At 44.8% G+C, this 17341-nt stretch overlaps 1 pseudogene; it reads left to right on the top strand.

Moving 5' to 3' along the window:
• Positions 1–475: 475 nt before the first annotated feature.
• On the top strand, positions 476–5094 carry LOC115654508 (annotated as a pseudogene).
• Positions 5095–17341: the final 12247 nt, after the last annotated feature.

Genomic DNA, 17341 nt, shown 5'->3' with positions numbered 1-17341 from the left:
TTCAGGAACTTCCCCACACACAGCTCAAGATAGGGACAAGTGGGACAAGTTCTCATTACTCCCCCTACTCCAAATTCTGCTCTGGCCACCAGAAAGGGCTCTGCTTACCTGCAGATTACTTACTACAGCCTGAGAGAAGGTCAATTAACTGACGCAGCTGTGAATGGGCATGGGGTATAAAGGGATTCGGAGCAACAGTCTTTGTGTATGGTGCAATTCCTCGGGTGAAATACTCAGAATGAGTGAAAGTAGGAAGCGGATGTTTCTGCTTCTGATAATTATTATAGTACCATACATTGTTCTAACCTGTGGGATTTGTCTCAGAGTGTTTTAGCAGGGCTGGAGACTCTCAAACAGAGTTAATATTTCCCCACGATGGTCCTATGTGCCATCACCTGCTCCATCCCTTCCGTGGTTTCTAGCTAGAGCTGTGCCCTCATGGCAATCTGTTACCTTGCAATGCCAAAAGTCTCAGATGGTAACAACTGTGCACCAGGGCCTCTTTGGAACAGGCCACCTGGTCAAAGCTACTGATCTGAGCCTTGGCCCAGCTGCTTGCCAGCACTCTGCTCTGAATGCTGCAGCCAACAGGGTTATCTTTCAGATGGGGCTGCATGAATGTGGCAGTGTTCTGCAGGTAAGGACTGGACTTGATCTCTCAAAATTAAACTGTTCAATTCTAGTCCGCTTGCATGGTCAGGATCTAATGACTCCTCCCTTAGCTCTGTCTAGCTGTGGATAACCAGAAAACTCTTCTGGCTTGCGTAATGCTGAAACCTCTAAAACAACAGAACCTGGAGGTATTATTGGTGTGGCAGGGTTCTCAGCACAAGTGCAGTCACAGTGCTAGCTGACCTGTGCAAGGTGGAACAGGAAGCACAGTACAGACAGTCTGTGCCCTTTGTTTACTCCTCCTGTGAAGGTGAGAGAAGCTGCTGGGATTCAGCTTCTCCCTACAGCCAGCTGTAAGAAGACAACAGCACGGCAGGGAGTCAAGCTGTTGTGCCACAGCATTCTGACTAGGGTGACTGTACATCCCATTTTGGCTGGGACAGTCCCGTTTTTGAGCCCTGTCCCAGTCATCCTGATTTTTTTTTCAAAAGTGGGCATTTGTCCTATTTGCTCTTGCCAACTTGATCAGTGCCCACTTTTGCCAAAAAGCTGGAGTGCAAAGGAATAGGGGGGTGAGTGGCAAACTCAGCCCTGCACAGAGAGGGAGGCAGGGTCTGAGCGAGCAGCGACGCCAACCTCGTGCAGGGAGGGAGAGACGTAGCTTAGGTAAGTGGCTCAGGCCTGTTTTACCTTTGGGAAATATGGTCACCCTAGTTCTGAGAGTGCACTGCATTGTGTTGTGACTTCAGTATGTGACACTGGAGTGAGATAGACACTTTAATGGGTATTGGGGTGGGATCCTCAAAGGGACTTAGGGGTTGCAATGTTGGGTGTTGTGGCATCTAACTTTTAGGCACCTTGAAAATCATGGGAACATCACTGCAATCCACAAAGCTGCACTGGGTGTCTAGGCTCCCTGTACACTGCACGGGGAGGGACAGGTGCCTTACAATGTGATCCAAAGAAGCCAGCATGCTAGTTGGGGAGGCTCTTAAGCTAATCAATGGGAGATGACCAATGACTATTCCACTGTGGATAAATCATTAAATGGTGGTTGGGCCAGCCAAAGAAGGGGACTAATTCTGTAGTCTGGTGGTAACGGCGTCCACCTGGAAAGTGGGAGACTCCAGGTCCACTTCCTCTGCTCCAGTCCTTCATTCATTATTTATCCACATTGGAACAGCATCTACAGAAGAGATGGGAGCCCCATACCAGAATAAAGTGGATGAGGACTTCTTCCCAGCAGCTGATTCCAAACAGTTGTGGGTCTACAATTTGGGGAAAAGAACCTGACTATCACTATTTCTAATACTTCTGTAGAAGTTAGAAGAAACTACTGATTGCAGTTTATAATCTCCTCAGGGAGCTGCAGATTTCCATGGCATATGGTGACAAATGTTTCTGCAGGATTTACCCTGCCATGGAGCTAACACTTAAGGCCCAAACATAGCCTGAGTGCTAGATGCCTTCCTGATCTGATAGTCTTTAAATGAAGGATTAATTATACTAGATTCTCTCCCTTCAATATGTGAATCTTTCCACATGACACCAGACAGCACAAACCTTTTTTACAACCCATCCCCTGAAAACAACTCTATATCTTGCAGCGCTCAGGGGGGTGTTTTTTCACACCGCAGTTGCAGGGCTGTAAAGTGTGAGTGTAGCCAAGGCCTTAGGAACAAATCCAGCTGTGATTCCTATTGAGTGTTCTTATCTAAGGTGAGTCAGGCACTTTAATCTCATCTTTCACATTTCACTTGCCAGTCTTGGTTCTGCTTTAGCAACTGGGCGGGGGGGAGGGATCTAGACATGGGCATTGCAACACTGAGTGCCTCAGGCCATGGCTACACTTACAGTTCTGCAGCGCTGGTAGTTACAGCTGTGTTCGTACAGCTGTGTAGGGCCAGCGCTGCAGTGTGGCCACATTTGCAGCATTTGCAGCGCTGTTGGAAGTGGTGCGTTGTGGGCAGCTATCCCAGCATTCAAGTGGCTGCAACGTGCTTTTCAAAAGAGGGGGGTGGGGTGGAATGTGAGAGGGAGCTTGGGGGAGACAGAGAGAATGGATATTTGGAGCTGACACTGTTCTCAGCTCCCTGCCTTGCAAGTTCTAAGGACTGGAAGACACACAGTGCCTAGCTTCAATCATTTTAAAAGTTCTGACCCCTTCCCCCACCCTTCTCTCATTCACTAAATGCAAATTATGCACTCCTAAATAGCCATCAGACCAGAAAAGCCACTGCTGAACATGGACTTCCCCCTCCCCCTCTGCCGTGTGAGCGTGCTGTTTCTCTCTTCAAGCAAACAGCTGTGAACATTCCAAAGTCTCATAAGTCTGGGCTGCAGGAAGGTGCCTGTCTTTGCTAGTGTTCCACAAACAGGAACCTACTTCCTGGAGTCAGGCAGCTTAAGCACCTAAGATGTTCCTTGCCAGAACAAGTTCAGCACCTGCCTTGCTCCACACACAACCTCCAGAGGAGGAGGTGGTAGTGCTGGTGCTGCTCTGGGCCAGAGAGAGAGAGAGTCTCTATAGTCCAGTTGCTAGGGCTCCCATCTGGGAGGTGGGAGACCCTGGGTCCCATCCCTCTGCTCCAGTCACTCTTTCATTACTTAACCAGCTTCAGCAGGACAGGTTGAGGGAGCCCTACATCAGACTATCCCATGGCTCAGTGGTTAGAGTACTCACCTGGGATATGGGAGACCAGATTCAATATCCCCCTCCCTGCCTGAGGTGGGGGAAGATTTGAACAGAGACTCTATCTCTTTTCTTCCAGTCAGGCAGAGAGGGGGGAATTGAACCAGGGTTTCACGCATCCCAAGTGAGTGCTCTAACCACCAGGCTAAAAGTTAAGGTTGGCATCACCACCTCCTCCAATCAAATTTTGAATGGCACCTCTGAGCTCATCTACTGGATTTGCCCCTGCATGCAACTGAGGTGGCTACATGCCTATCTGCCCCCTGTTTGTGAATTGCTCTGTAGCTTAGGCGGGAGATAGGTGTCCAGATGCCTGGAGGGAGGCAGAAGTATGCATGCCCCAGAATTTCCTAGGGAACTTTTGCAGCAGCAAGTCAGGTCCTGACTTTAGCGCCTACAGGGTTAGGCAACAGCCATGCAGGAGCCTAATAGATCCCAGTGGTGATGCACATGGGGGACTCTGGGTTTCTATCTTTCAGGAGAAACAATGTGAGCAGAAAGCAATCAAGCCAACATGGGTTCTCTTCAGGTCTACGCTATCTGCAGAAGACAGGCTAGGTTTTTCCTTGTATCTGATGAATGGTAGGTGGTATGAAAAATGTGAGGAATTCCTTGGCAGTAGCCAAAATCATAGCAGCATGAAGCAGATGACATGCAAAAAAGACCCCTTAGTGGGTCTCTCGAAGGCAGAGGAGTCTAGTATGTCTGTGTACACACTTGGGTTTCCAGTTCAAGTTACTTTCTATGCCGGGGAGTGATGAAAGCTTCCTGGGGGAGTAGCTCAGTAGGGACCAGCAATTATCCTGGAGCATGCACTGCTTCTTGCACCTGATATGTCTGGCTAGAATGCATGGGATTTCTTCTGGAAAGAGAAGATGCTGCATCTTGTAATGATCACTGTAGTAAATACCCCCACTCTCCTCCTCCAATAGCTGGAAACAATCTCCCTTGACTCACCTTTTTTAAATCAAAGCACACAGCTTGTCAGGCTTTTGCAGATGACTGGGCAGCTGAGAGGAACTCCAGTGGATTCCACCTGGGATATGATTCACATTCAAGCTGATGTCAGTACTGGAAGTCATGTTGTGCTAAGGCACTTTACTGATAGTTGTGTAGCTATGCTAATTCCACAGCGGGACTCCACTCTCCAATATGTGATCAACTTCAATGGGTAGGATCTCGGCGGGAGGGGCTTTCATGGCCTGACATACCTTGTAAAGAGCTAGTGATTAGAGGATAGCTCTAACCAGGATCTTTTCAACCTAGGTATCTAGTAGATGGGAGATCAGATGATACATCCTCAACTTTCTTATCCCCATGGCCTCAGCAAGATACCCTTCAGTTCACAGTTGACATTTTCAGGTTTGCTGGAGATACTAGAAGATCTATTTCCTTTACTCCAGACTAGAGGCCTAAGTTCCACTCTGACAGTTGTCCCACTCTGACAGTTGTCCCACTCTGACAGTTTTGATCCCTCTATTCACAATTGCCCCTAGATCTATATTACATGCCATATGAAGGTCACTGCAGCCAACCAAGCTCCAGATTCTTTGAACAAGGCTTGTTACCTCAACAAAGCAAACAATACATAAGTAAACTTTTGAGGGGTGGATGGGGTAGGAAGAGAGAAATGGAAAGCAGTTGAAAAGCCAAGGTTTCTCCCTGTTAATGTTGCCATCTCTTCCCCTTGCAGCTGGTCACCTGTGGAAGGCCCCAGGAAGATCTGTAGTTGCTGCGAGATTGGGAACTGTGGATCACTTGGAGGACAGAAGACTTACCCCTCTGCATAGACCCTAGAAGAGAGATGTGCCTTCTAGTCATGGTATGTATGTTGCATGCATCTAATCAACAAACAGGGAGCATGTTTATCTTCAGGCAGAGTCTGTAAAGCTTTCATTTGGCCTGACTAAGTGAACTATTGGGTCTCACAAACATGTTCGATGGGTGAGTGGACTAACTCAGAGCAAGCTCCCTAATACTATACCTCTTTCAGTGAAGCAGCACCTACTTTCAGGGAAGCTAAGGCTGATAGTGTGGTGGGACCTCTTTCCATCCTTGATGCAGATCAACATTCCAGGAATTTTCCAGAAAACATAACCAGAGTGGCAAAGATGGGATCATAGGGTATGAATTTGACTGTGTGACGTGGCTGCCAAACTCATGACTCAAGTCCTAGGCCTGTGTTTTCTCTTACAAGTGTAGAGAGAAGCCTCTGATGGTGCTGTGGTTATCATTGCTTGTTGCAGCCATTCACTTGCCTTCACTTTCTTGGGAATCTTTCATGTATACAAGAAATACAGGAATTATTGACCTGTCTTTCCTAGTCTGTACAATAGACAGGAAACTATATTTCGATCTCTGTGATCAATCCAGATCTTCTAAGGAGGCAGAAGTGTCGCTGTGTGATCTAGTGGGCACCATGATTCAGTAGTTATCTCTTGGTTGAAGACCGTGGGTAAGAAACACCTAGACTGAAAGAGAGATGGAAACTATCATCTTAATGATTAATTGGCACTAGCCTGGATCTTAAAGCCCAGCTGTTGCCTTCTTTGGGTAAAAAAATTCAAATAGTCTCTAGTGACTAAGTCCTTTCACCAGAACAGCTTAGCACTACAAAGCTGTTCTCCTGGACTGTATTTCCTTTCATATGGGAGTCCCTAACGCCCAAGAGTAGGTATGAATGGTGGCTGTGTACAGAGGAATAGAGCTGGTTGTAACACTTATAATTCAATGAAATGTCAAAATGGGCTGATTTGTCTAAAAGTTGGGGGGAGGACAGGGAGGTTGAGAGTCTGAGCCTGGTCATTAGCACATGGGCCCAGGATGTAGGAGACCCAAGTTCAAGTCCCTGCTCTTCCTGACTCAGAGTGATCTGGGATCTGGATGCCAGCAGAAAGCCAAGCACTAAGTTGATGTATCCAACAAAAATCAGAGGATGGCCCTCCCCAAGGATTCCTGATATCAGAGTATATAGAATCAAGGCCACCCTGTGGAACCTTAGAGTTGACTGAACCCAGTAAGAAGTTGGAAAATCCGAAGTGCATCAATCTCTAAGAACAGCTGTGCAGAAAGAACTCTTCCCCCATCCCACAGTTAAAAGGATAAATGCTGAGATCTCATCTGAAAGATTGTATTTCCCCTTATATTCTTTAATATAAGTAACTGTAGGTTATCTTGCTAAGTCTATGCTCTCTAGTTTGACCTCAAGTAACCATATTCTGGATTTTCGTAGAATCATAGATATCAGGGTTGGAAGGGACCTCAGGAGGTCATCTAGTCCAACCCCCTGCTCAAAGCAGGACCAATTCCCAACTAAATCGGATGGACCTAGACTGTTCTCAGTGGTAGCAGATGACAGAACAAGGAGTAATGGTCTCAAGTTGCAGTCGGGGAGGTTTAAGTTGGATATTAGGAAAAAAAATTTCACGCAGAGAGTGGTGAAGCACTGGAATGGGTTACCTAGGGAGGTGGTGGAATCTCCTTCCTTAGAGGTTTTTAATGTCAGGCTTGATTTTAACTCCTTATTAAATCCAAGCAAATTGGCCTAAGCAATTTGAATCATAACTTTAAGCAAATGCTTTGGGTATTCTAAAAACTTGTTCCTTTTTGACCAATCCATTCAAACAGAAGGGACTAAACACTCAAAAGTGCCTTAAAAAACACTTTGGCTTCCTTTGCTTTTATTTTGCTAGTACATCCTTCCACCCTGGAAAAATTCTGCAAGGGAGATAAATGTGCTAGGTATTAAAGACTTGATCATCATAAATAAATTTAACAAGAAATCTTGGTGATTGGCATTGTTCTGAGGTGTAAATGCTGAGCCTCAAACTTAGTTATGGACAAGTGCTCACACTGGTTTGTTCTAGCACCTAGAATATTGATTGCTTGAATTTTTAATTTTCCATTTAAAAACCCAATCAATGGCATTTTCTATGTTTCTTTTTTCCCTCTCTTCCTTTCTCTCTAGCCCCTCTTCAAGGGCAAAATGAAAAAGGGAGGGGAAAACTATTTTTTTTGTGGAATAAATGAAAAAAATCACTTTTATAATAGCTGGAGAACAAAAAAAATTCAAAATTTTGTGAAAAATCTTTTCAATGCAGAGCTGCCCAAAGGATTCAGGGGGCCTGGGACAAAGCAATTTTTGGGGCCCCTTCCATAAAAAAAAGTTGCAATACTATAGAATACTATATTCTCGTGGGGGCTCCTGTTGGGCCCAGGGCTTGGGGTAAATTGCCTCACTTGCCGCCCCCCCCAAGCAGCCCTGTTTCAATGTTTTGAGTAGCTCTAATAGAAACCCTACTAATCTAAGGATATGTCTACACTCTAATCAGAGACGTGACTACAACTCATGTAGTCAAACCTTCATAGCCGTGAAGCCATGGTAGCACAGATCCTGGCACAGGCAATCAATGTGAGTACGTACTCAGAGTCCTGAATGGACTTATACAATCCATGCTGGAGCTCATGCCACAAGCTAGATTAAAGCCAGCATGGGTATGCCTACCTAAACTGCAATCATATCACCAATTGCAGTGTAGACATAACATAAGTGAGCCTGATCTAAATAGCCTTTTAAAGCACAAAATATCCCCCAGATGTATCCATATCATAGCAGGGTATTCCTCTATAATGTGCTGCATTAAGCACTACAAAAAACAGATTGTCAATTGTGAATGTCCATTGAGGTGTGTTTGTAAAGGCCCTGAAAAGAATAGCATGAACACTTGGCTGCTAAAATAAAGATCAATGGTGCTACACAGAGCACTCTGCATTGCAGTCTGTGCTTGTGAAAAGCTCAGAGCTAGACTGGATGTGTATTGCAGGGGAGGCCAGAGGACTGGAGAGTGCCTGTCCATGTTTTGCCTGGCTGAAGCTTTACATTTTCATGAACAATAAGGGTGGGGCTTTCAACAGTGTCTGTGATTTAGGAGTATAAATCCTATTGAAAGTGCTTTTGAAAATCCCACCCTCAATCCATCCAAAAGCATTTAAAGAAAGAAAACCTAGCAAATCCTTGATTTTTTTCTCCCATCTTTTCATCATTATGTTTGAGCTAAAGGACTTTTAAAATTAGGTATACAAAAGCCATTTCTCATAGCTCACTGTAGTAAACTATGTTGAAGGCAGTTGCAGGAAATGTATTTAGTCTCCCAAAGTATTTGTCTTTCTCAAGACTTTCCATTTGTTTTCTTCTGGGGGGCAAAAAAGCTCAGATAAAATGACGCTGACTTATTTTTATAAATACAGGGAGTTGTATATAATGCGATGGAAAACCTAAAAGCTATCTGGTGTATTTATTTATCATCTCATTGCAGTTCTCCAAGACTTTGCTGAAGCACAGAAAATTATTGCCCTAAAGCAAAACTAGATCTGTGCAGCAATGACAAATGATATAGGGACCCGGGACTCTCCTGAACTGAGTTTTTCCAAAGATTAAAAAAGGCAAACAAAAAACCAAACACTTAGCAAAGATAGTGCTGCTCCATAAGGAAAAACACTTATCTCCCAGACTGATAGAAAACTCTCTTGGTGAGGACAACAATCCTTTTGAATAAGAGTCTTTTCTGCAGCTATGAAGATCCTTATAGGTTGCCCTTTTCCTAATGGGCACACAATGCCATGTGTCAGTAGTAATTTATCTTATAATAAAAAGGATTTGTTATTATTTCCAACCAAAGTGCTGAGCATTAATTAATTATGTTGAGATGAAAGTATTTGCTGTATTTGGGGGGGAAAAATCTTCTGTGCAATGTTTAAAAAGGAAAGGAAAAAGGAAGCAAATCAGTTGTACAATCAGTTTTGGACATTGTTTTGTAGCTAACATCATATTAATTAAAGCACAAATCACAGAAATTAGAAAAAGGGTTCTTGGCTTATAAAGGATAGAGTATTTTAGAGCTTTGAGCAAATTTATTTTGGGCTGTTTCATTAATGCATTGATTTTTCTTCCAAATTTCATGAACACTGCCCTTATGTCTGCTTTTGCCTTCCTTTGTCTCTGTCCGTGTCCCTGCATAGACCATTCCTGGGGCCAACTGATAACAGTAATGACTTTATAAAGGCCAGTAGTCCTAGCTACATTTCTTACACTTTTCATTATCATCATTATTATTCAGGACCCGAAGTTACATAAAAAATAAATCCTAATCCCATCTCCTGCAAACAGTCTTCCCGGCACCCAATGTAAAACTAATGGAGCACAAAATAGCACTTTTTAAACACCATGCCAATGTTGAGTTTTGGCTGAACGACGTGAGGCTGCGACAATGGATTAAAACAGCAAGCATCCAAAAAGTTTAATTGTTAGGAGCTGGGGAAAGTGTACAAGATTCACATTTTAATTTAGTTGCAAAGACTTTCATTATTGACATTAATGGAAGCTCAGCCATTTACACTGCTTGAGGATCTGGCCAAGGTAGGGTGACCAGACAGCAAATGTGAAAAATTATGACGGGGTGAGGGGGGGTAATAGGAGCCTATATAAGAAAAGGACCCAAAAATCGGGACTGTTGCTATAAAATCAGAACATCTGGTCACCCTAGGCCAAGGAAGACCAAGAAGCCTTTATTATGAAGAGAAACATTGGGCTTGATACATTTTTTGGAAAACACATATGTATACACTTAACTTTAAGCATGTGTTTAAAACTCGGTGAACTCAAAAGGGACTTGCATTGGAATGTTTTCCTGAATTGGAGCCTAAATCAGGAGTAACTTTATTGAGTCCAACAGTGACACCACTGTAAAACCAGTGTAAGTAAGAGAAGATGCAAGTCCAGTATTCATAAATAAGGCTGTGAGCCTTTCACAGAGGTAGTGGAAGTCACGGATTTTGTGACTTTTTGGGACCTCCGGGACTTCTGCAGCGACTGGTGCGACTGACCCCAGAGCCGCCCACACAGCTCGGGTGGCCCTGGGGCCAGCTGCACTGGCTGCTGCTCAGGCAGCCCCAGGAAGGTGGATCCAGGTGCTGCCCCAGAGCAGTGGTCTGGGAGCAGCAGTGGTGGCCTGGGTCACTTCCCCCCGCCTGGAACAGCAACACCAGTGGCATCGGGGGGGGACCTGGGCTGCCACCCCCTGCCTGGACCAGCAGCGGGGGGACCTTGGGCTGCCACCTTCTGCCCCCTACTCAAATCAGCAGCAGCGGGCCACCATGCAGCCCCCCAGCACCAGCAGCATCGGAGCCCTGGGCTGCCCACCCCCAGAAGCAGCAGCAGGCTCCAGGATGCCTTCCTCCCCAGCAGCAGTGGTGGTGGGGCCCCAGGCTGCCACTCCCAGGAGCAGCGGTGGTGTGTCCCCAGGACCATCCCCCTCCCCAGCAGCAGCAGCGTTCCCTGGAACCACCCCCAGAACAGCAGCGTATATGGGAGCACTCCCCCCTCACCCCCAGAACTGAAGATATAGTTAGGGGTATTTTTAATAAAAGTCATGGACAGGTCAGAAGTCATGACTTTTTGGTCATTGCCCGTGTCCTGTCTATGATTTTTACTAAAAATACCCGAGACTATAAATACCTGTAGAAGTGACAGAAAGCTGATTACATCATGTGAATCCAGAGGGTACCAGAGAGAGTTGCATGCCCAGAACTTCACTTGTGATCTCAAGCAATAATGTGCCTTTTACAGTTAAACTACTCTCTGAATCAGGGCAGGATAGCATCCCATAAAACACTGATGAATTGTTCCTTGATTTAAAGTGACTAGCAGCAGAAGGTATAATGCATGCTAATGAATAGATCGTTGCTTTTTTTTAAAAGCTACTGTATACATATAAGTACCTATTCTGAAGCCAACTGCTGATGTGGAAGCTAATTATTTTATGTGCAAGAAGATTGACATTTATTTTATATTTGGATTTGATTAAGTTATGTATGGTCTACAGTAAAACAGAAGTCTAACAAGGCACAACTAGGGAAGGCCTAAAGGACTAGATTAAAAAACTAATTAATCAGAGACAAATTATTGTGGTCAGATTATATGCAAAGTTTTCAAAGGTGACCAGAGCTGTCAATGTGGGGCATTATGGGACAGCTCCTGGAGGGCAGTAACAGTTGACGGAGGTAACGCAGTGTCTACACTATCACTGCATTGACCTAACTACCTCGACCTTGACTTTATGCCTCATGTGGAGGTGATGTTATTGGCGTAGTGGGCAGCAATGAAATTTAAGCATGGTAGACACATACACAGCTAGCTTGACATAGGCTGCCTTTCTTCGACCTAACTGTGTAGTGTAGACCAGGTCTTAGACAAGTTAGATGTCTTCAAACTGGCAGGACCTCACAAAATACAGCCTAGAATATTTAAGGAACTGGCTGAAGAGATCTATGAGCCATTGAGAGAACTCATGGAGGAAGGGAGAGATCCAAGACTACCGAAAAAGGGCAAATATAGTACTAAACTATAAAAAAGGGGAATAAGGACAACCAGGGCATTATAGACCAGTCTGTTTAACTTCAGTAACCAGAAAGATAATGGAGCAAATAAAATCAATTTATAGGTTCCTAGAAGATAATAAGCCTATAAGTAACAGTCAACATGGATTTGTCAAGAACTAATCATGTTAAACCAAGCTAATCGTCAAGCCTTGTGGATGGGGGAAATAACAGACATGAAATATCTCAGCCTTAGTATTGAAAACCTAACTGTCTCATGTGACCTTCTCATAAGCAAACTAGGCAAATTTACCCTAGACAAACCTCCTCAAAGGTGAGTGCACAACTAGTTGGAAAACTGTACTCAGAATAGTTATCAATGGTTGATAGTCAAGCTGGAAGGGCATGTCAAGTAGGGTCCTGCAGGTATCTGTCCTGGGTTCAGTTCAGTTATTTGGATAATGGCATAGAGAGTACACGCAGCTGATGCGAAACTGGGAGGGGTTGCAAGTGCTTTACAGGATTAGAATTCAAAATGATCTTGACAAACTAGAGAGGTGGTTTTGTGTTCCTGTGAAAATCTGCTGAAATTTGGGGATTGGGATTGAAGGTGGGAGAAAAAGAAGTATGGGCCCAGGTAGTAAGCTCTTTGGAGCTGGGACCCTCTTTTTGTTCTGTGGGTACAGTGCCTACCAGAATGGGGTCCTGCTACATGACTGGGCTCCTAGAGGGCTACTACTGTAGAAATAATAAACAAATAATATTGTGCCATTATTTTTAAGTGAAACTGTACAATATGAGCCACAGTTAAGGTTGTGTTCCGTTATTTAAGAAGTTTCAGCTATAGTTCTTGCTCTTTGCAGAAGAGTGTATCTCCTTGTCATTTCCTAAACATGTCACAAAGACCAAGTAATTCCTAAGTGAGCACTTCAACGGTCTCCTGTTCTTCAAAAATACTTCAACTCACACTTTACTTTTTAAAAAAGGCAAAGCCATATAATCTGGAAATGACTGAGAGGGAATGGATCACTTGATGGATCACCTGTTCTGTTCATTCCCTCTGGGGCACCTGGCATCGGCTACTGCTGGAAGACAGGATATTGGGCTAGATGGCCCTTTGGTCTGACCCTGTATGGCTGTTCTTATTTTCTTAATAATTTAAATTGATTTAACTATTTTAAAAATTAACATGTTAAAAGATGTAAAAAGAAAAACCTTCTGGGGCCAAATCTCCAGCCAGTAAAATCTGTATAGCTCCATTGGTTTCAATGGGGCTACACCTGTTTACACCAGTGAGGATCTGCCTTGTAGTGTACAATAAATTGAAGCAAAACTTTTGGGTTACCAAAATCTATGGAAGAGACTGACCAATCTTGCATTTTACAACAGATAAGCTAGATATCTTTTTCTATCTATACCGTAATTAATTACAATATACAACGTTGAAATTAGCCCTAGCATAGTACTAGTTGTAATTATAGTATAGCATAGTATTAGTTACAATTATTGTGCAGAGTCAGTCAGTCTCTTCTACAGATTTCTACATCTAGAAAAGCCATGCAAGAGATGCTTGTGGGTGTGTGACAGAGCTGTCCATTGGCTAGGACAAATTGGGGCAACCACTCCAGGCCCTGTGCTTTGGGGGGCCCTACAAGAGCAATTGGCTGGTACAGTCATCCTGGAAGACATAGGCATAGAACCTATGGGTGTGGGGGGTGCTGCAGCATCCCCCAGGCTCCTGGCTGCTGCCCCATGCACCTGTGGGGGGGAAGGACAGCTCAGTGGTTTGAGCATTGGCCTGCTAAACCCAGGGTTGTGAGCTCAATCCTTGAGGGGGCCATTTGAGGATTAGTCCTGCTTTGAGCAAGGGGTTGGACTAGATGATCTTCTTGAGGTCCCTTCCAACCCTAATAATGTCTTAGCTCAGGGCCAGCTGTGATCAGGAGGCATATGAATAGCTGTTTTCAAGCAGCACACATCAGATCACGGTCTAGAGATGAAGGTGCAGTAGGCCAGAAGAAAGAGCAACTAGAGTAATAAAGAGTCTGAAGTCCAAGCAATGCAAAACAGAGCAAATGTTGACACAGCCTGAGAAATACATCAACATTATGTATGTGACACAGATGGAAATAAACTTTAACTTAATGTCAGTTCAGTCAAATATGCTCAACTATAAAATCTCTGGAGTTGGTGCTGAACAGAGACCTAAAAAGTTAAGGAAGCAATTTGTGAAAAGTTTAAAGGAAAACTCCAGTGATCTATCACCAACCATTTAATAGATATTTCCTAAATACATCAATCAAATGCCTCAATATGAAAGAATATGTAAAGGATACCTGCTGAAGAGTGAGGATCCCTGTGGCTGTGTCCTTAGAGCATGAAGGATGTCATCAGAGTGTCTGATGATACACTAAATTAGAATATGATGAAACATTGCATCTGCTAGAAGCAGAGAAGTGAAAGAGAATCTTGGGTCCTGTTCTGAGGGAATCTGGTATCTGTATTAAATTTGTATAATCTTTTTAGGACTAAATTCTGCTCAAACTAACATAGATTATATAAGGGACTTAGCCTCCATTACCATAGCATTGAGCACCTCACAATCGTTAATGTATTTACCCTCACAAGCACCCCTGTGAGGTAGAGGAGTGCTATTATCCCAACTTTAGAAATGGGCAACTGAGGCATAGAGAAGCTAAGTCACTTACACAAGGTCACAGAGAAAGTTTTTGAAAGCACTGATTTGAGCCCAGGCCTCCACAATGTAGTCTAGTGATTTATCCACCAGATCATCCATTCTCTCACAAACCTTGTCAAATCTGGGGCAGCACTATTGAAATCAGCAGATTTACTGTGGATTGGTACCTGGTTAGGCAAAAGCAAACGCTTCTATGTGAAGTTTTGTTTTCCCTTTCTAGTGAGGTAAATGCTATACAAAATCCAGCTATCATCATCTTGTCAATCTTTTATAAGGGAGTGGGCTAGGGTGTGTACAACCTTCTGACACATTTTATTTCTCTATGCATCTGTTCATCATCCCAAAGCTCCCTTCATATGCTACTATTTTGAGTAGCAGTTCAAAACATCCGTGCCCCCACTGTGCTTGTTGCAGTTCCCACAGTCACCGGTGGGTAGAAGGTATTCTGGCCTTATAACAGTTAACTTTATGATACTGTTCTTCTCCCCACGTCATCTTCCCCCTTAATTTCTATTGCAATGAAGAATGATTTTTGACATCCTGCCTCATGTGTCCTGATTTTGATTTATGGGTTTAAGATTCAGGAGAGAAGGCAGGCTTTCAAAATCAGATGAACAAGCAGAAGAGGGGACATTTTTAACACCCTGACAAAAATAATTAGGTGACATCAAGCAGTTCCTTTCAAAGCCAGCATTGTCTCAGTCAAACCAGCATGTCCAGCCTCCCAACGGGCAATATGAGGGGTGGCCAAACTGTGGCTCTCAAGCCACATGAAGCTCTTTTACAATTAAAGTGCGGCTTGCGGAGCCCCTTTGATGCCTCCTCCCCATTCTCCACCTATCAGACTGCAGTGTGGGGAGCTTGGGACATCTGCCTTGCAGCAGAGTCTTGGGGTAGGGGTTTCTGCCCAGCAGGGAGGAGGTTCTCGAGTTTTCAGCCTGCCCCTGCAGACAGGTGAAAGTAAGCCGGTACACCCCAGTGCGCCGTACTGGGGCAGCCCGGCCCCTGCAGACAGGTGAAAGTAAGCCGGTACACCCCAGTGCGCCTTACTGGGGCAGCCCAGCTTCCCCAGGCAGCAATTTGAAGGGCCTGGGGCTCCCAGCAGCAGCTTGAGCCCCAGGCCCTTTAAATTGCTACTAAAGCCCCACTGCTGGAGCCCTGGGGTAGCAGCAGTGGGGCTCTGGGGGCTATTTAAAGGGCCAGAGTGGTTGAGGCAGGGTAGTCCTGGGTCCTTTAAATAGCCCTTGGAGCCAGAGCCCTGGGGTAGCAGCAGCAGCAGCCGGGAGCTCCGGAAGTAGTTTCAAGAGCCCAGGGTGGTAGCGACAGCTGAGCCCTAGGCCCTTTAACCTGCTGCCAGAGCCCCCAGTTGCTGCTGTTACCCTGGTGGAGGAGGGCACTTACCGGTACAGGTCAGGCCAGGACTGGCTCTGACCCCCACACATCCCTGCCCCATCTGCCCGAGGCCCTGCTCCTTCCAGGGGCCAGAGCCGGCCCCAACCCAGCCCCATACCAGTAAGTCCCTATTTCTACTTTCACCCCTGCCTGTGGAGTGCACCTGTCAGGGCTTGAGATTGCACCCCAGTGCCTGCTGAAACCCTGAGCCCCTGCAAGTGCCTCAGAATACCTGGCAGGTGTGCCCCGGCTCTCGAACTTCTGAAGATTGTTGTAGGTGGCTTTGTGGAACAGCAAGTTTGGCCACCCTTGGGCTATACACTGGTTATTTTCAAAAGACCCATTACTGCAAGAGTAGAAAAAGCTCCATGTTATCATCTCCTCGCTTTGCAAACATTCCAGCAACATCTGGTATTTCATAATAACTGCTGCAGTCAGAGCCTATTGCAGGGACATCTAGTGGTTACTGAGGAAGACCTGGTCTTTGTTCTACAGTGATAGTACTTCTGCTCTAATTTTGTGGCACAACAGTGCTGGAGAGAAGAGTATAGCACAGTAATAAAGCAAAATGAGCCTATTATCCCAAGAAGAACAGTTATTTCACATATGTTTGTTTAATTCTGAAAGATGGCAGGTGAGTAGGGAGCCATCTTCTACACTCTTATCGCCTTCATCAGAACACTGAGCACTTACACAGTGTTTTTCATATTCCAAGCACGTCAGACACATTAACCAATTAATCCTCACAGCACGCATGGATGTGAGGTAAGTGACTACTACAGTCATCAGCACGGTCCTTAAGTAATATGCCAAAACACAGAAGCCTCTTTTAAGGAGTTATCTGGAGACTAAGGATTTAATACTGATCTAACTTATTGTGATATAATTCTGCTGACAGGAATATTCCTGACTGACCCTGGTGTAATAATTTTCCATCAGTAAATGCAGACTTCAAATCTAAATGTTTTGCAGAACTACGGGGGCAGCACATCCAGGTCTTCGGCAGGAATTCGGCGGCGGGTCCCTCAGTCCCTCTCATCATCTTTGAGTTACCACCAAAGTGCCACCAAAGAGGAAGAAGGGGAGTGAAGGACCCGCCGCTAAGCTGCCCATCAAAGTGCCATCAATTACCTTTTTTTTTTTCCCATTGTTTGGGGCGGCAGAAAACCTGGAGCCGGCCCTGGTCTGAAGTGAAAAATAAAGCAGCTAATATGCTGCACAATTTTGTAGTTGGTTTTTATTATCTTCCTTAGTTCCCTGGGGCCTGATACAGTGACATGCTGTGAAACTTTCAGTTTCCACGGAAATCAGTGAGAGCTGAGGATGATCATATTGTGAATTTGGGCCATTAAGGCAAAGATAACAAGGTCCAATATATATGGGGTACTGGACTGGCACCCATGAGTGGCATTCCTGGCTCTGCCACTGGCTTGGTGTATGATTTGGGGCAGGACATAAAGGCCTGGTCTACTCTACAAAGTTCAGTCGTCATAAAGCAGCTTACCAAACTCTCTAAGCATCTACACTGAAATGTAGCTCTCACCAACATAACTCGCCCACTAAACCGACTTAAT

The sequence above is a fragment of the Gopherus evgoodei genome, chromosome 7 (genome assembly GCF_007399415.2).
Source record: "Gopherus evgoodei ecotype Sinaloan lineage chromosome 7, rGopEvg1_v1.p, whole genome shotgun sequence".
Classification (NCBI taxonomy): domain Eukaryota; kingdom Metazoa; phylum Chordata; order Testudines; family Testudinidae; genus Gopherus; species Gopherus evgoodei.
The sequence above is the reverse complement of the archived record's forward strand: the minus strand, read 5'-3'. Positions and strand labels throughout refer to the sequence as shown.